A 19122-nucleotide genomic window follows, 5' to 3' on the forward strand; every position below is an offset into this window, starting at 1 on the left:
TTCCAGCTCTTTGGGAAGCTAAGAAACAACTCGCTCTGCACAGTGCTCTTACAGCCTACCGGGAACATCTCTTCCAAAGGCCAGTGAAACGCAGTTTCTTTGCAGGCCTGATCTGGCTGAAGTAGGACTTCTGCTCTGGGTGTGCTACTTTGCCCTAGAGCTGAAAGGCACAACGTGCAGGCTTCTTTCCAAAGGGCGAATTGGGCCCCACAGCATCTTGCTTCCAGCTCTTTGGGAAGCTAAGAAACAACTCGCTCTGCACAGTGCTCTTACAGCCTACGGGGAGCATCTCTTCCAAAGGCCTGTGAAACGCAGTTTCTTTGCAGGCCTGATCTGGCTGAAGTAGGACTTCTGCTCTGGGTGTGCTACTTTGCCCTAGAGCTGAAAGGCACAACGTGCAGGCTTCTTTCCAAAGGGCGAGTTGGGCCCCACAGCATCTTGCTTCCAGCTCTTTGGGAAGCTAAGAAACAACTCGCTCTGCACACTGCTCTTACAGCCTAGTGGGAACATCTCTTCCAAAGGCATGTGAAACGCAGTTTCTTTGCAGGCCTGATCTGGCTGAAGTAGGACTTCTGCTCTGGGTGTGCTACTTTGCCCTAGAGCTGAAAGGCACAACGTGCAGGCTTCTTTCCAAAGGGCGAGTTGGGCCCCACAGCATCTTGCTTCCAGCTCTTTGGGAAGCTAAGAAACAACTCGCTCTGCACAGTGCTCTTACAGCCTACCGGGAACATCTCTTCCAAAGGCCTGTGAAACGCAGTTTCTTTGCAGGCCTGATCTGGCTGAAGTAGGACTTCTGCTCTGGGTGTGCTACTTTGCCCTAGAGCTGAAAGGCACAACGTGCAGGCTTCTTTCCAAAGGGCGAGTTGGGCCCCACAGCATCTTGCTTCCATCTCTTTGGGAAGCTAAGAAACAACTCGCTCTGCACAGTGCTCTTACAGCCTACCGGGAACATGTCTTCCAAAGGCCTGTGAAACGCAGTTTCTTTGCAGGCCTGATCTGGCTGAAGTAGGACTTCTGCTCTGGGTGTGCTACTTTGCCCTAGAGCTGAAAGGCACAACGTGCAGGCTTCTTTCCAAAGGGCGAGTTGGGCCCCACAGCATCTTGCTTCCAGCTCTTTGGGAAGCTAAGAAACAACTCGCTCTGCACAGTGCTCTTACAGCCTACCGGGAACATCTCTTCCAAAGGCCTGTGAAACGCAGTTTCTTTGCAGGCCTGATCTGGCTGAAGTAGGACTTCTGCTCTGGGTGTGCTACTTTGCCCTAGAGCTGAAAGGCACAACGTGCAGGCTTCTTTCCAAAGGGCGAGTTGGGCCCCACAGCATCTTGCTTCCAGCTCTTTGGGAAGCTAAGAAACAACTCGCTCTGCACAGTGCTCTTACAGCCTACCGGGAACATGTCTTGCAAAGGCCTGTGAAACGCACTTTCTTTGCAGGCCTGATCTGGCTGAAGTAGGACTTCTGCTCTGGGTGTGCTACTTTGCCCTAGAGCTGAAAGGCACAACGTGCAGGCTTCTTTCCAAAGGGCGAGTTGGGCCCCACAGCATCTTGCTTCCAGCTCTTTGGGAAGCTAAGAAACAACTCGCTCTGCACAGTGCTCTTACAGCCTACCGGGAACATCTTTTCCAAAGGCCAGTGAAACGCAGTTTCTTTGCAGGCCTGATCTGGCTGAAGTAGGACTTCTGCTCTGGGTGTGCTACTTTGCCCTAGAGCTGAAAGGCACAACGTGCAGGCTTATTTCCAAAGGGCGAGTTGGGCCCCACAGCATCTTGCTTCCAGCTCTTTGGGAAGCTAAGAAACAACTCGCTCTGCACAGTGCTCTTACAGCCTACCGGGAACATCTCTTCCAAAGGCCAGTGAAACGCAGTTTCTTTGCAGGCCTGATCTGGCTGAAGTAGGACTTCTGCTCTGGGTGTGCTACTTTGCCCTAGAGCTGAAAGGCACAACGTGCAGGCTTCTTTCCAAAGGGCGAGTTGGGCCCCACAGCATCTTGCTTCCAGCTCTTTGGGAAGCTAAGAAACAACTCGCTCTGCACAGTGCTCTTACAGCCTACGGGGAGCATCTCTTCCAAAGGCCTGTGAAACGCAGTTTCTTTGCAGGCCTGATCTGGCTGAAGTAGGACTTCTGCTCTGGGTGTGCTACTTTGCCCTAGAGCTGAAAGGCACAACGTGCAGGCTTCTTTCCAAAGGGCGAGTTGGGCCCCACAGCATCTTGCTTCCAGCTCTTTGGGAAGCTAAGAAACAACTCGCTCTGCACAGTGCTCTTACAGCCTACCGGGAACATGTCTTCCAAAGGCCTGTGAAATGCAGTTCTTTGCAGGCCTGATCTGGCTGAAGTAGGACTTCTGCTCTGGGTGTGCTACTTTGCCCTAGAGCTGAAAGGCACAACGTGCAGGCTTCTTTCCAAAGGGCGAGTTGGGCCCCACAGCATCTTGCTTCCAGCTCTTTGGGAAGCTAAGAAACAACTCGCTCTGCACAGTGCTCTTACAGCCTACCGGGAACATCTCTTCCAAAGGCCTGTGAAACGCAGTTTCTTTGCAGGCCTGATCTGGCTGAAGTAGGACTTCTGCTCTGGGTGTGCTACTTTGCCCTAGAGCTGAAAGGCACAACGTGCAGGCTTCTTTCCAAAGGGCGAGTTGGGCCCCACAGCATCTTGCTTCCAGCTCTTTGGGAAGCTAAGAAACAACTCGCTCTGCACAGTGCTCTTACAGCCTACCGGGAACATGTCTTCCAAAGGCCTGTGAAACGCAGTTTCTTTGCAGGCCTGATCTGGCTGAAGTAGGACTTCTGCTCTGGGTGTGCTACTTTGCCCTAGAGCTGAAAGGCACAACGTGCAGGCTTCTTTCCAAAGGGCGAGTTGGGCCCCACAGCATCTTGCTTCCAGCTCTTTGGGAAGCTAAGAAACAACTCGCTCTGCACAGTGCTCTTACAGCCTACCGGGAACATCTCTTCCAAAGGCCTGTGAAACGCAGTTCCTTTGCAGGCCTGATCTGGCTGAAGTAGGACTTCTGCTCTGGGTGTGCTACTTTGCCCTAGAGCTGAAAGGCACAACGTGCAGGCTTCTTTCCAAAGGGCGAGTTGGGCCCCACAGCATCTTGCTTCCAGCTCTTTGGGAAGCTAAGAAACAACTCGCTCTGCACAGTGCTCTTACAGCCTACCGGGAACATGTCTTGCAAAGGCCTGTGAAACGCAGTTTCTTTGCAGGCCTGATCTGGCTGAAGTAGGACTTCTGCTCTGGGTGTGCTACTTTGCCCTAGAGCTGAAAGGCACAACGTGCAGTCTTCTTTCCAAAGGGCGAGTTGGGCCGCACAGCATCTTGCTTCCAGCTCTTTGGGAAGCTAAGAAACAACTCGCTCTGCACAGTGCTCTTACAGCCTACCGGGAACATGTCTTGCAAAGGCCTGTGAAACGCAGTTTCTTTGCAGGCCTGATCTGGCTGAAGTAGGACTTCTGCTCTGGGTGTGCTACTTTGCCCTAGAGCTGAAAGGCACAACGTGCAGGCTTCTTTCCAAAGGGCGAGTTGGGCCCCACAGCATCTTGCTTCCAGCTCTTTGGGAAGCTAAGAAACAACTCGCTCTGCACAGTGCTCTTACAGCCTACCGGGAACATCTCTTCCAAAGGCCTGTGAAACGCAGTTTCTTTGCAGGCCTGATCTGGCTGAAGTAGGACTTCTGCTCTGGGTGTGCTACTTTGCCCTAGAGCTGAAAGGCACAACGTGCAGGCTTCTTTCCAAAGGGCGAGTTGGGCCCCACAGCATCTTGCTTCCAGCTCTTTGGGAAGCTAAGAAACAACTCGCTCTGCACAGTGCTCTTACAGCCTACGGGGAGCATCTCTTCCAAAGGCCTGTGAAACGCAGTTCCTTTGCAGGCCTGATCTGGCTGAAGTAGGACTTCTGCTCTGGGTGTGCTACTTTGCCCTAGAGCTGAAAGGCACAACGTGCAGGCTTCTTTCCAAAGGGCGAGTTGGGCCCCACAGCATCTTGCTTCCAGCTCTTTGGGAAGCTAAGAAACAACTCGCTCTGCACAGTGCTCTTACAGCCTACCGGGAACATGTCTTGCAAAGGCCTGTGAAACGCAGTTTCTTTGCAGGCCTGATCTGGCTGAAGTAGGACTTCTGCTCTGGGTGTGCTACTTTGCCCTAGAGCTGAAAGGCACAACGTGCAGTCTTCTTTCCAAAGGGCGAGTTGGGCCCCACAGCATCTTGCTTCCAGCTCTTTGGGAAGCTAAGAAACAACTCGCTCTGCACAGTGCTCTTACAGCCTACCGGGAACATGTCTTCCAAAGGCCTGTGAAACGCAGTTCCTTTGCAGGCCTGATCTGGCTGAAGTAGGACTTCTGCTCTGGGTGTGCTACTTTGCCCTAGAGCTGAAAGGCCACAACGTGCAGGCTTCTTTCCAAAGGGCGAGTTGGGCCCCACAGCATCTTGCTTCCAGCTCTTTGGGAGGCTAAGAAACAACTCGCTCTGCACAGTGCTCTTACAGCCTACCGGGAACATGTCTTGCAAAGGCCTGTGAAACGCAGTTTCTTTGCAGGCCTGATCTGGTTGAAGTAGGACTTCTGCTCTGGGTGTGCTACTTTGCCCTAGAACTGAAAGGCACAACGTGCAGGCTTCTTTCCAAAGGGCGAGTTGGGCCCCACAGCATCTTGCTTCCAGCTCTTTGGGAAGCTAAGAAACAACTCGCTCTGCACAGTGCTCTTACAGCCTACCGGGAACATGTCTTCCAAAGGCCTGTGAAATGCAGTTCTTTGCAGGCCTGATCTGGCTGAAGTAGGACTTCTGCTCTGGGTGTGCTACTTTGCCCTAGAGCTGAAAGGCACAACGTGCAGGCTTCTTTCCAAAGGGCGAGTTGGGCCCCACAGCATCTTGCTTCCAGCTCTTTGGGAAGCTAAGAAACAACTCGCTCTGCACAGTGCTCTTACAGCCTACCGGGAACATCTCTTCCAAAGGCCTGTGAAACGCAGTTTCTTTGCAGGCCTGATCTGGCTGAAGTAGGACTTCTGCTCTGGGTGTGCTACTTTGCCCTAGAGCTGAAAGGCACAACGTGCAGGCTTCTTTCCAAAGGGCGAGTTGGGCCCCACAGCATCTTGCTTCCAGCTCTTTGGGAAGCTAAGAAACAACTCGCTCTGCACAGTGCTCTTACAGCCTACCGGGAACATGTCTTCCAAAGGCCTGTGAAACGCAGTTTCTTTGCAGGCCTGATCTGGCTGAAGTAGGACTTCTGCTCTGGGTGTGCTACTTTGCCCTAGAGCTGAAAGGCACAACGTGCAGGCTTCTTTCCAAAGGGCGAGTTGGGCCCCACAGCATCTTGCTTCCAGCTCTTTGGGAAGCTAAGAAACAACTCGCTCTGCACAGTGCTCTTACAGCCTACCGGGAACATGTCTTCCAAAGGCCTGTGAAACGCAGTTCCTTTGCAGGCCTGATCTGGCTGAAGTAGGACTTCTGCTCTGGGTGTGCTACTTTGCCCTAGAGCTGAAAGGCACAACGTGCAGGCTTCTTTCCAAAGGGCGAGTTGGGCCCCACAGCATCTTGCTTCCAGCTCTTTGGGAAGCTAAGAAACAACTCGCTCTGCACAGTGCTCTTACAGCCTACCGGGAACATGTCTTGCAAAGGCCTGTGAAACGCAGTTTCTTTGCAGGCCTGATCTGGCTGAAGTAGGACTTCTGCTCTGGGTGTGCTACTTTGCCCTAGAGCTGAAAGGCACAACGTGCAGTCTTCTTTCCAAAGGGCGAGTTGGGCCGCACAGCATCTTGCTTCCAGCTCTTTGGGAAGCTAAGAAACAACTCGCTCTGCACAGTGCTCTTACAGCCTACCGGGAACATGTCTTGCAAAGGCCTGTGAAACGCAGTTTCTTTGCAGGCCTGATCTGGCTGAAGTAGGACTTCTGCTCTGGGTGTGCTACTTTGCCCTAGAGCTGAAAGGCACAACGTGCAGGCTTCTTTCCAAAGGGCGAGTTGGGCCCCACAGCATCTTGCTTCCAGCTCTTTGGGAAGCTAAGAAACAACTCGCTCTGCACAGTGCTCTTACAGCCTACCGGGAACATGTCTTCCAAAGGCCTGTGAAACGCAGTTTCTTTGCAGGCCTGATCTGGCTGAAGTAGGACTTCTGCTCTGGGTGTGCTACTTTGCCCTAGAGCTGAAAGGCACAACGTGCAGGCTTCTTTCCAAAGGTCGAGTTGGGCCCCACAGCATCTTGCTTCCAGCTCTTTGGGAAGCTAAGAAACAACTCGCTCTGCACAGTGCTCTTACAGCCTACCGGGAACATGTCTTCCAAAGGCCTGTGAAACGCAGTTTCTTTGCAGGCCTGATCTGGCTGAAGTAGGACTTCTGCTCTGGGTGTGCTACTTTGCCCTAGAGCTGAAAGGCACAACGTGCAGGCTTCTTTCCAAAGGGCGAGTTGGGCCCCACAGCATCTTGCTTCCATCTCTTTGGGAAGCTAAGAAACAACTCGCTCTGCACAGTGCTCTTACAGCCTACCGGGAACATGTCTTCCAAAGGCCTGTGAAACGCAGTTTCTTTGCAGGCCTGATCTGGCTGAAGTAGGACTTCTGCTCTGGGTGTGCTACTTTGCCCTAGAGCTGAAAGGCACAACGTGCAGGCTTCTTTCCAAAGGGCGAGTTGGGCCCCACAGCATCTTGCTTCCAGCTCTTTGGGAAGCTAAGAAACAACTCGCTCTGCACAGTGCTCTTACAGCCTACCGGGAACATCTCTTCCAAAGGCCTGTGAAACGCAGTTTCTTTGCAGGCCTGATCTGGCTGAAGTAGGACTTCTGCTCTGGGTGTGCTACTTTGCCCTAGAGCTGAAAGGCACAACGTGCAGGCTTCTTTCCAAACGGCGAGTTGGGCCCCACAGCATCTTGCTTCCAGCTCTTTGGGAAGCTAAGAAACAACTCGCTCTGCACAGTGCTCTTACAGCCTACCGGGAACATGTCTTGCAAAGGCCTGTGAAACGCACTTTCTTTGCAGGCCTGATCTGGCTGAAGTAGGACTTCTGCTCTGGGTGTGCTACTTTGCCCTAGAGCTGAAAGGCACAACGTGCAGGCTTCTTTCCAAAGGGCGAGTTGGGCCCCACAGCATCTTGCTTCCAGCTCTTTGGGAAGCTAAGAAACAACTCGCTCTGCACAGTGCTCTTACAGCCTACCGGGAACATCTTTTCCAAAGGCCAGTGAAACGCAGTTTCTTTGCAGGCCTGATCTGGCTGAAGTAGGACTTCTGCTCTGGGTGTGCTACTTTGCCCTAGAGCTGAAAGGCACAACGTGCAGGCTTATTTCCAAAGGGCGAGTTGGGCCCCACAGCATCTTGCTTCCAGCTCTTTGGGAAGCTAAGAAACAACTCGCTCTGCACAGTGCTCTTACAGCCTACCGGGAACATCTCTTCCAAAGGCCAGTGAAACGCAGTTTCTTTGCAGGCCTGATCTGGCTGAAGTAGGACTTCTGCTCTGGGTGTGCTACTTTGCCCTAGAGCTGAAAGGCACAACGTGCAGGCTTCTTTCCAAAGGGCGAGTTGGGCCCCACAGCATCTTGCTTCCAGCTCTTTGGGAAGCTAAGAAACAACTCGCTCTGCACAGTGCTCTTACAGCCTACGGGGAGCATCTCTTCCAAAGGCCTGTGAAACGCAGTTTCTTTGCAGGCCTGATCTGGCTGAAGTAGGACTTCTGCTCTGGGTGTGCTACTTTGCCCTAGAGCTGAAAGGCACAACGTGCAGGCTTCTTTCCAAAGGGCGAGTTGGGCCCCACAGCATCTTGCTTCCAGCTCTTTGGGAAGCTAAGAAACAACTCGCTCTGCACAGTGCTCTTACAGCCTACCGGGAACATGTCTTCCAAAGGCCTGTGAAATGCAGTTCTTTGCAGGCCTGATCTGGCTGAAGTAGGACTTCTGCTCTGGGTGTGCTACTTTGCCCTAGAGCTGAAAGGCACAACGTGCAGGCTTCTTTCCAAAGGGCGAGTTGGGCCCCACAGCATCTTGCTTCCAGCTCTTTGGGAAGCTAAGAAACAACTCGCTCTGCACAGTGCTCTTACAGCCTACCGGGAACATCTCTTCCAAAGGCCAGTGAAACGCAGTTTCTTTGCAGGCCTGATCTGGCTGAAGTAGGACTTCTGCTCTGGGTGTGCTACTTTGCCCTAGAACTGAAAGGCACAACGTGCAGGCTTCTTTCCAAAGGGCGAGTTGGGCCCCACAGCATCTTGCTTCCAGCTCTTTGGGAAGCTAAGAAACAACTCGCTCTGCACAGTGCTCTTACAGCCTACCGGGAACATGTCTTCCAAAGGCCTGTGAAATGCAGTTCTTTGCAGGCCTGATCTGGCTGAAGTAGGACTTCTGCTCTGGGTGTGCTACTTTGCCCTAGAGCTGAAAGGCACAACGTGCAGGCTTCTTTCCAAAGGGCGAGTTGGGCCCCACAGCATCTTGCTTCCAGCTCTTTGGGAAGCTAAGAAACAACTCGCTCTGCACAGTGCTCTTACAGCCTACCGGGAACATCTCTTCCAAAGGCCTGTGAAACGCAGTTTCTTTGCAGGCCTGATCTGGCTGAAGTAGGACTTCTGCTCTGGGTGTGCTACTTTGCCCTAGAGCTGAAAGGCACAACGTGCAGGCTTCTTTCCAAAGGGCGAGTTGGGCCCCACAGCATCTTGCTTCCAGCTCTTTGGGAAGCTAAGAAACAACTCGCTCTGCACAGTGCTCTTACAGCCTACCGGGAACATGTCTTCCAAAGGCCTGTGAAACGCAGTTTCTTTGCAGGCCTGATCTGGCTGAAGTAGGACTTCTGCTCTGGGTGTGCTACTTTGCCCTAGAGCTGAAAGGCACAACGTGCAGGCTTCTTTCCAAAGGGCGAGTTGGGCCCCACAGCATCTTGCTTCCAGCTCTTTGGGAAGCTAAGAAACAACTCGCTCTGCACAGTGCTCTTACAGCCTACCGGGAACATGTCTTCCAAAGGCCTGTGAAACGCAGTTCCTTTGCAGGCCTGATCTGGCTGAAGTAGGACTTCTGCTCTGGGTGTGCTACTTTGCCCTAGAGCTGAAAGGCACAACGTGCAGGCTTCTTTCCAAAGGGCGAGTTGGGCCCCACAGCATCTTGCTTCCAGCTCTTTGGGAAGCTAAGAAACAACTCGCTCTGCACAGTGCTCTTACAGCCTACCGGGAACATGTCTTGCAAAGGCCTGTGAAACGCAGTTTCTTTGCAGGCCTGATCTGGCTGAAGTAGGACTTCTGCTCTGGGTGTGCTACTTTGCCCTAGAGCTGAAAGGCACAACGTGCAGTCTTCTTTCCAAAGGGCGAGTTGGGCCGCACAGCATCTTGCTTCCAGCTCTTTGGGAAGCTAAGAAACAACTCGCTCTGCACAGTGCTCTTACAGCCTACCGGGAACATGTCTTGCAAAGGCCTGTGAAACGCAGTTTCTTTGCAGGCCTGATCTGGCTGAAGTAGGACTTCTGCTCTGGGTGTGCTACTTTGCCCTAGAGCTGAAAGGCACAACGTGCAGGCTTCTTTCCAAAGGGCGAGTTGGGCCCCACAGCATCTTGCTTCCAGCTCTTTGGGAAGCTAAGAAACAACTCGCTCTGCACAGTGCTCTTACAGCCTACCGGGAACATGTCTTCCAAAGGCCTGTGAAACGCAGTTTCTTTGCAGGCCTGATCTGGCTGAAGTAGGACTTCTGCTCTGGGTGTGCTACTTTGCCCTAGAGCTGAAAGGCACAACGTGCAGGCTTCTTTCCAAAGGTCGAGTTGGGCCCCACAGCATCTTGCTTCCAGCTCTTTGGGAAGCTAAGAAACAACTCGCTCTGCACAGTGCTCTTACAGCCTACCGGGAACATGTCTTCCAAAGGCCTGTGAAACGCAGTTTCTTTGCAGGCCTGATCTGGCTGAAGTAGGACTTCTGCTCTGGGTGTGCTACTTTGCCCTAGAGCTGAAAGGCACAACGTGCAGGCTTCTTTCCAAAGGGCGAGTTGGGCCCCACAGCATCTTGCTTCCATCTCTTTGGGAAGCTAAGAAACAACTCGCTCTGCACAGTGCTCTTACAGCCTACCGGGAACATGTCTTCCAAAGGCCTGTGAAACGCAGTTTCTTTGCAGGCCTGATCTGGCTGAAGTAGGACTTCTGCTCTGGGTGTGCTACTTTGCCCTAGAGCTGAAAGGCACAACGTGCAGGCTTCTTTCCAAAGGGCGAGTTGGGCCCCACAGCATCTTGCTTCCAGCTCTTTGGGAAGCTAAGAAACAACTCGCTCTGCACAGTGCTCTTACAGCCTACCGGGAACATCTCTTCCAAAGGCCTGTGAAACGCAGTTTCTTTGCAGGCCTGATCTGGCTGAAGTAGGACTTCTGCTCTGGGTGTGCTACTTTGCCCTAGAGCTGAAAGGCACAACGTGCAGGCTTCTTTCCAAACGGCGAGTTGGGCCCCACAGCATCTTGCTTCCAGCTCTTTGGGAAGCTAAGAAACAACTCGCTCTGCACAGTGCTCTTACAGCCTACCGGGAACATGTCTTGCAAAGGCCTGTGAAACGCACTTTCTTTGCAGGCCTGATCTGGCTGAAGTAGGACTTCTGCTCTGGGTGTGCTACTTTGCCCTAGAGCTGAAAGGCACAACGTGCAGGCTTCTTTCCAAAGGGCGAGTTGGGCCCCACAGCATCTTGCTTCCAGCTCTTTGGGAAGCTAAGAAACAACTCGCTCTGCACAGTGCTCTTACAGCCTACCGGGAACATCTTTTCCAAAGGCCAGTGAAACGCAGTTTCTTTGCAGGCCTGATCTGGCTGAAGTAGGACTTCTGCTCTGGGTGTGCTACTTTGCCCTAGAGCTGAAAGGCACAACGTGCAGGCTTATTTCCAAAGGGCGAGTTGGGCCCCACAGCATCTTGCTTCCAGCTCTTTGGGAAGCTAAGAAACAACTCGCTCTGCACAGTGCTCTTACAGCCTACCGGGAACATCTCTTCCAAAGGCCAGTGAAACGCAGTTTCTTTGCAGGCCTGATCTGGCTGAAGTAGGACTTCTGCTCTGGGTGTGCTACTTTGCCCTAGAGCTGAAAGGCACAACGTGCAGGCTTCTTTCCAAAGGGCGAGTTGGGCCCCACAGCATCTTGCTTCCAGCTCTTTGGGAAGCTAAGAAACAACTCGCTCTGCACAGTGCTCTTACAGCCTACGGGGAGCATCTCTTCCAAAGGCCTGTGAAACGCAGTTTCTTTGCAGGCCTGATCTGGCTGAAGTAGGACTTCTGCTCTGGGTGTGCTACTTTGCCCTAGAGCTGAAAGGCACAACGTGCAGGCTTCTTTCCAAAGGGCGAGTTGGGCCCCACAGCATCTTGCTTCCAGCTCTTTGGGAAGCTAAGAAACAACTCGCTCTGCACAGTGCTCTTACAGCCTACCGGGAACATGTCTTCCAAAGGCCTGTGAAATGCAGTTCTTTGCAGGCCTGATCTGGCTGAAGTAGGACTTCTGCTCTGGGTGTGCTACTTTGCCCTAGAGCTGAAAGGCACAACGTGCAGGCTTCTTTCCAAAGGGCGAGTTGGGCCCCACAGCATCTTGCTTCCAGCTCTTTGGGAAGCTAAGAAACAACTCGCTCTGCACAGTGCTCTTACAGCCTACCGGGAACATCTCTTCCAAAGGCCTGTGAAACGCAGTTTCTTTGCAGGCCTGATCTGGCTGAAGTAGGACTTCTGCTCTGGGTGTGCTACTTTGCCCTAGAGCTGAAAGGCACAACGTGCAGGCTTCTTTCCAAAGGGCGAGTTGGGCCCCACAGCATCTTGCTTCCAGCTCTTTGGGAAGCTAAGAAACAACTCGCTCTGCACAGTGCTCTTACAGCCTACCGGGAACATGTCTTCCAAAGGCCTGTGAAACGCAGTTTCTTTGCAGGCCTGATCTGGCTGAAGTAGGACTTCTGCTCTGGGTGTGCTACTTTGCCCTAGAGCTGAAAGGCACAACGTGCAGGCTTCTTTCCAAAGGGCGAGTTGGGCCCCACAGCATCTTGCTTCCAGCTCTTTGGGAAGCTAAGAAACAACTCGCTCTGCACAGTGCTCTTACAGCCTACCGGGAACATCTCTTCCAAAGGCCTGTGAAACGCAGTTCCTTTGCAGGCCTGATCTGGCTGAAGTAGGACTTCTGCTCTGGGTGTGCTACTTTGCCCTAGAGCTGAAAGGCACAACGTGCAGGCTTCTTTCCAAAGGGCGAGTTGGGCCCCACAGCATCTTGCTTCCAGCTCTTTGGGAAGCTAAGAAACAACTCGCTCTGCACAGTGCTCTTACAGCCTACCGGGAACATGTCTTGCAAAGGCCTGTGAAACGCAGTTTCTTTGCAGGCCTGATCTGGCTGAAGTAGGACTTCTGCTCTGGGTGTGCTACTTTGCCCTAGAGCTGAAAGGCACAACGTGCAGTCTTCTTTCCAAAGGGCGAGTTGGGCCGCACAGCATCTTGCTTCCAGCTCTTTGGGAAGCTAAGAAACAACTCGCTCTGCACAGTGCTCTTACAGCCTACCGGGAACATGTCTTGCAAAGGCCTGTGAAACGCAGTTTCTTTGCAGGCCTGATCTGGCTGAAGTAGGACTTCTGCTCTGGGTGTGCTACTTTGCCCTAGAGCTGAAAGGCACAACGTGCAGGCTTCTTTCCAAAGGGCGAGTTGGGCCCCACAGCATCTTGCTTCCAGCTCTTTGGGAAGCTAAGAAACAACTCGCTCTGCACAGTGCTCTTACAGCCTACCGGGAACATGTCTTCCAAAGGCCTGTGAAACGCAGTTTCTTTGCAGGCCTGATCTGGCTGAAGTAGGACTTCTGCTCTGGGTGTGCTACTTTGCCCTAGAGCTGAAAGGCACAACGTGCAGGCTTCTTTCCAAAGGTCGAGTTGGGCCCCACAGCATCTTGCTTCCAGCTCTTTGGGAAGCTAAGAAACAACTCGCTCTGCACAGTGCTCTTACAGCCTACCGGGAACATGTCTTCCAAAGGCCTGTGAAACGCAGTTTCTTTGCAGGCCTGATCTGGCTGAAGTAGGACTTCTGCTCTGGGTGTGCTACTTTGCCCTAGAGCTGAAAGGCACAACGTGCAGGCTTCTTTCCTAAGGGCGAGTTGGGCCCCACAGCATCTTGCTTCCAGCTCTTTGGGAAGCTAAGAAACAACTCGCTCTGCACAGTGCTCTTACAGCCTACCGGGAACATCTCTTCCAAAGGCCTGTGAAACGCAGTTTCTTTGCAGGCCTGATCTGGCTGAAGTAGGACTTCTGCTCTGGGTGTGCTACTTTGCCCTAGAGCTGAAAGGCACAACGTGCAGGCTTCTTTCCAAAGGGCGAGTTGGGCCCCACAGCATCTTGCTTCCAGCTCTTTGGGAAGCTAAGAAACAACTCGCTCTGCACAGTGCTCTTACAGCCTACGGGGAGCATCTCTTCCAAAGGCCTGTGAAACGCAGTTCCTTTGCAGGCCTGATCTGGCTGAAGTAGGACTTCTGCTCTGGGTGTGCTACTTTGCCCTAGAGCTGAAAGGCACAACGTGCAGGCTTCTTTCCAAAGGGCGAGTTGGGCCCCACAGCATCTTGCTTCCAGCTCTTTGGGAAGCTAAGAAACAACTCGCTCTGCACAGTGCTCTTACAGCCTACCGGGAACATGTCTTGCAAAGGCCTGTGAAACGCAGTTTCTTTGCAGGCCTGATCTGGCTGAAGTAGGACTTCTGCTCTGGGTGTGCTACTTTGCCCTAGAGCTGAAAGGCACAACGTGCAGTCTTCTTTCCAAAGGGCGAGTTGGGCCCCACAGCATCTTGCTTCCAGCTCTTTGGGAAGCTAAGAAACAACTCGCTCTGCACAGTGCTCTTACAGCCTACCGGGAACATGTCTTCCAAAGGCCTGTGAAACGCAGTTCCTTTGCAGGCCTGATCTGGCTGAAGTAGGACTTCTGCTCTGGGTGTGCTACTTTGCCCTAGAGCTGAAAGGCCACAACGTGCAGGCTTCTTTCCAAAGGGCGAGTTGGGCCCCACAGCATCTTGCTTCCAGCTCTTTGGGAGGCTAAGAAACAACTCGCTCTGCACAGTGCTCTTACAGCCTACCGGGAACATGTCTTGCAAAGGCCTGTGAAACGCAGTTTCTTTGCAGGCCTGATCTGGTTGAAGTAGGACTTCTGCTCTGGGTGTGCTACTTTGCCCTAGAACTGAAAGGCACAACGTGCAGGCTTCTTTCCAAAGGGCGAGTTGGGCCCCACAGCATCTTGCTTCCAGCTCTTTGGGAAGCTAAGAAACAACTCGCTCTGCACAGTGCTCTTACAGCCTACCGGGAACATGTCTTCCAAAGGCCTGTGAAATGCAGTTCTTTGCAGGCCTGATCTGGCTGAAGTAGGACTTCTGCTCTGGGTGTGCTACTTTGCCCTAGAGCTGAAAGGCACAACGTGCAGGCTTCTTTCCAAAGGGCGAGTTGGGCCCCACAGCATCTTGCTTCCAGCTCTTTGGGAAGCTAAGAAACAACTCGCTCTGCACAGTGCTCTTACAGCCTACCGGGAACATCTCTTCCAAAGGCCTGTGAAACGCAGTTTCTTTGCAGGCCTGATCTGGCTGAAGTAGGACTTCTGCTCTGGGTGTGCTACTTTGCCCTAGAGCTGAAAGGCACAACGTGCAGGCTTCTTTCCAAAGGGCGAGTTGGGCCCCACAGCATCTTGCTTCCAGCTCTTTGGGAAGCTAAGAAACAACTCGCTCTGCACAGTGCTCTTACAGCCTACCGGGAACAAGTCTTCCAAAGGCCTGTGAAACGCAGTTTCTTTGCAGGCCTGATCTGGCTGAAGTAGGACTTCTGCTCTGGGTGTGCTACTTTGCCCTAGAGCTGAAAGGCACAACGTGCAGGCTTCTTTCCAAAGGGCGAGTTGGGCCCCACAGCATCTTGCTTCCAGCTCTTTGGGAAGCTAAGAAACAACTCGCTCTGCACAGTGCTCTTACAGCCTACCGGGAACATGTCTTCCAAAGGCCTGTGAAACGCAGTTCCTTTGCAGGCCTGATCTGGCTGAAGTAGGACTTCTGCTCTGGGTGTGCTACTTTGCCCTAGAGCTGAAAGGCACAACGTGCAGGCTTCTTTCCAAAGGGCGAGTTGGGCCCCACAGCATCTTGCTTCCAGCTCTTTGGGAAGCTAAGAAACAACTCGCTCTGCACAGTGCTCTTACAGCCTACCGGGAACATGTCTTGCAAAGGCCTGTGAAACGCAGTTTCTTTGCAGGCCTGATCTGGCTGAAGTAGGACTTCTGCTCTGGGTGTGCTACTTTGCCCTAGAGCTGAAAGGCACAACGTGCAGTCTTCTTTCCAAAGGGCGAGTTGGGCCGCACAGCATCTTGCTTCCAGCTCTTTGGGAAGCTAAGAAACAACTCGCTCTGCACAGTGCTCTTACAGCCTACCGGGAACATGTCTTGCAAAGGCCTGTGAAACGCAGTTTCTTTGCAGGCCTGATCTGGCTGAAGTAGGACTTCTGCTCTGGGTGTGCTACTTTGCCCTAGAGCTGAAAGGCACAACGTGCAGGCTTCTTTCCAAAGGGCGAGTTGGGCCCCACAGCATCTTGCTTCCAGCTCTTTGGGAAGCTAAGAAACAACTCGCTCTGCACAGTGCTCTTACAGCCTACCGGGAACATGTCTTCCAAAGGCCTGTGAAACGCAGTTTCTTTGCAGGCCTGATCTGGCTGAAGTAGGACTTCTGCTCTGGGTGTGCTACTTTGCCCTAGAGCTGAAAGGCACAACGTGCAGGCTTCTTTCCAAAGGTCGAGTTGGGCCCCACAGCATCTTGCTTCCAGCTCTTTGGGAAGCTAAGAAACAACTCGCTCTGCACAGTGCTCTTACAGCCTACCGGGAACATGTCTTCCAAAGGCCTGTGAAACGCAGTTTCTTTGCAGGCCTGATCTGGCTGAAGTAGGACTTCTGCTCTGGGTGTGCTACTTTGCCCTAGAGCTGAAAGGCACAACGTGCAGGCTTCTTTCCAAAGGGCGAGTTGGGCCCCACAGCATCTTGCTTCCATCTCTTTGGGAAGCTAAGAAACAACTCGCTCTGCACAGTGCTCTTACAGCCTACCGGGAACATGTCTTCCAAAGGCCTGTGAAACGCAGTTTCTTTGCAGGCCTGATCTGGCTGAAGTAGGACTTCTGCTCTGGGTGTGCTACTTTGCCCTAGAGCTGAAAGGCACAACGTGCAGGCTTCTTTCCAAAGGGCGAGTTGGGCCCCACAGCATCTTGCTTCCAGCTCTTTGGGAAGCTAAGAAACAACTCGCTCTGCACAGTGCTCTTACAGCCTACCGGGAACATCTCTTCCAAAGGCCTGTGAAACGCAGTTTCTTTGCAGGCCTGATCTGGCTGAAGTAGGACTTCTGCTCTGGGTGTGCTACTTTGCCCTAGAGCTGAAAGGCACAACGTGCAGGCTTCTTTCCAAAGGGCGAGTTGGGCCCCACAGCATCTTGCTTCCAGCTCTTTGGGAAGCTAAGAAACAACTCGCTCTGCACAGTGCTCTTACAGCCTACCGGGAACATGTCTTGCAAAGGCCTGTGAAACGCACTTTCTTTGCAGGCCTGATCTGGCTGAAGTAGGACTTCTGCTCTGGGTGTGCTACTTTGCCCTAGAGCTGAAAGGCACAACGTGCAGGCTTCTTTCCAAAGGGCGAGTTGGGCCCCACAGCATCTTGCTTCCAGCTCTTTGGGAAGCTAAGAAACAACTCGCTCTGCACAGTGCTCTTACAGCCTACCGGGAACATCTTTTCCAAAGGCCAGTGAAACGCAGTTTCTTTGCAGGCCTGATCTGGCTGAAGTAGGACTTCTGCTCTGGGTGTGCTACTTTGCCCTAGAGCTGAAAGGCACAACGTGCAGGCTTATTTCCAAAGGGCGAGTTGGGCCCCACAGCATCTTGCTTCCAGCTCTTTGGGAAGCTAAGAAACAACTCGCTCTGCACAGTGCTCTTACAGCCTACCGGGAACATCTCTTCCAAAGGCCAGTGAAACGCAGTTTCTTTGCAGGCCTGATCTGGCTGAAGTAGGACTTCTGCTCTGGGTGTGCTACTTTGCCCTAGAGCTGAAAGGCACAACGTGCAGGCTTCTTTCCAAAGGGCGAGTTGGGCCCCACAGCATCTTGCTTCCAGCTCTTTGGGAAGCTAAGAAACAACTCGCTCTGCACAGTGCTCTTACAGCCTACGGGGAGCATCTCTTCCAAAGGCCTGTGAAACGCAGTTTCTTTGCAGGCCTGATCTGGCTGAAGTAGGACTTCTGCTCTGGGTGTGCTACTTTGCCCTAGAGCTGAAAGGCACAACGTGCAGGCTTCTTTCCAAAGGGCGAGTTGGGCCCCACAGCATCTTGCTTCCAGCTCTTTGGGAAGCTAAGAAACAACTCGCTCTGCACAGTGCTCTTACAGCCTACCGGGAACATGTCTTCCAAAGGCCTGTGAAATGCAGTTCTTTGCAGGCCTGATCTGGCTGAAGTAGGACTTCTGCTCTGGGTGTGCTACTTTGCCCTAGAGCTGAAAGGCACAACGTGCAGGCTTCTTTCCAAAGGGCGAGTTGGGCCCCACAGCATCTTGCTTCCAGCTCTTTGGGAAGCTAAGAAACAACTCGCTCTGCACAGTGCTCTTACAGCCTACCGGGAACATCTCTTCCAAAGGCCTGTGAAACGCAGTTTCTTTGCAGGCCTGATCTGGCTGAAGTAGGACTTCTGCTCTGGGTGTGCTACTTTGCCCTAGAGCTGAAAGGCACAACGTGCAGGCTTCTTTCCAAAGGGCGAGTTGGGCCCCACAGCATCTTGCTTCCAGCTCTTTGGGAAGCTAAGAAACAACTCGCTCTGCACAGTGCTCTTACAGCCTACCGGGAACATGTCTTCCAAAGGCCTGTGAAACGCAGTTTCTTTGCAGGCCTGATCTGGCTGAAGTAGGACTTCTGCTCTGGGTGTGCTACTTTGCCCTAGAGCTGAAAGGCACAACGTGCAGGCTTCTTTCCAAAGGGCGAGTTGGGCCCCACAGCATCTTGCTTCCAGCTCTTTGGGAAGCTAAGAAACAACTCGCTCTGCACAGTGCTCTTACAGCCTACCGGGAACATCTCTTCCAAAGGCCTGTGAAACGCAGTTCCTTTGCAGGCCTGATCTGGCTGAAGTAGGACTTCTGCTCTGGGTGTGCTACTTTGCCCTAGAGCTGAAAGGCACAACGTGCAGGCTTCTTTCCAAAGGGCGAGTTGGGCCCCACAGCATCTTGCTTCCAGCTCTTTGGGAAGCTAAGAAACAACTCGCTCTGCACAGTGCTCTTACAGCCTACCGGGAACATGTCTTGCAAAGGCCTGTGAAACGCAGTTTCTTTGCAGGCCTGATCTGGCTGAAGTAGGACTTCTGCTCTGGGTGTGCTACTTTGCCCTAGAGCTGAAAGGCACAACGTGCAGGCTTCTTTCCAAAGGGCGAGTTGGGCCGCACAGCATCTTGCTTCCAGCTCTTTGGGAAGCTAAGAAACAACTCGCTCTGCACAGTGCTCTTACAGCCTACCGGGAACATGTCTTGCAAAGGCCTGTGAAACGCAGTTTCTTTGCAGGCCTGATCTGGCTGAAGTAGGACTTCTGCTCTGGGTGTGCTACTTTGCCCTAGAGCTGAAAGGCACAACGTGCAGGCTTCTTTCCAAAGGGCGAGTTGGGCCCCACAGCATCTTGCTTCCAGCTCTTTGGGAAGCTAAGAAACAACTCGCTCTGCACAGTGCTCTTACAGCCTACCGGGAACATGTCTTCCAAAGGCCTGTGAAACGCAGTTTCTTTGCAGGCCTGATCTGGCTGAAGTAGGACTTCTGCTCTGGGTGTGCTACTTTGCCCTAGAGCTGAAAGGCACAACGTGCAGGCTTCTTTCCAAAGGTCGAGTTGGGCCCCACAGCATCTTGCTTCCAGCTCTTTGGGAAGCTAAGAAACAACTCGCTCTGCACAGTGCTCTTACAGCCTACCGGGAACATGTCTTCCAAAGGCCTGTGAAACGCAGTTTCTTTGCAGGCCTGATCTGGCTGAAGTAGGACTTCTGCTCTGGGTGTGCTACTTTGCCCTAGAGCTGAAAGGCACAACGTGCAGGCTTCTTTCCTAAGGGCGAGTTGGGCCCCACAGCATCTTGCTTCCAGCTCTTTGGGAAGCTAAGAAACAACTCGCTCTGCACAGTGCTCTTACAGCCTACCGGGAACATCTCTTCCAAAGGCCTGTGAAACGCAGTTTCTTTGCAGGCCTGATCTGGCTGAA

Source organism: Equus caballus, chromosome 4 (assembly GCF_041296265.1).
Source record: "Equus caballus isolate H_3958 breed thoroughbred chromosome 4, TB-T2T, whole genome shotgun sequence".
NCBI lineage: Eukaryota > Metazoa > Chordata > Mammalia > Perissodactyla > Equidae > Equus > Equus caballus.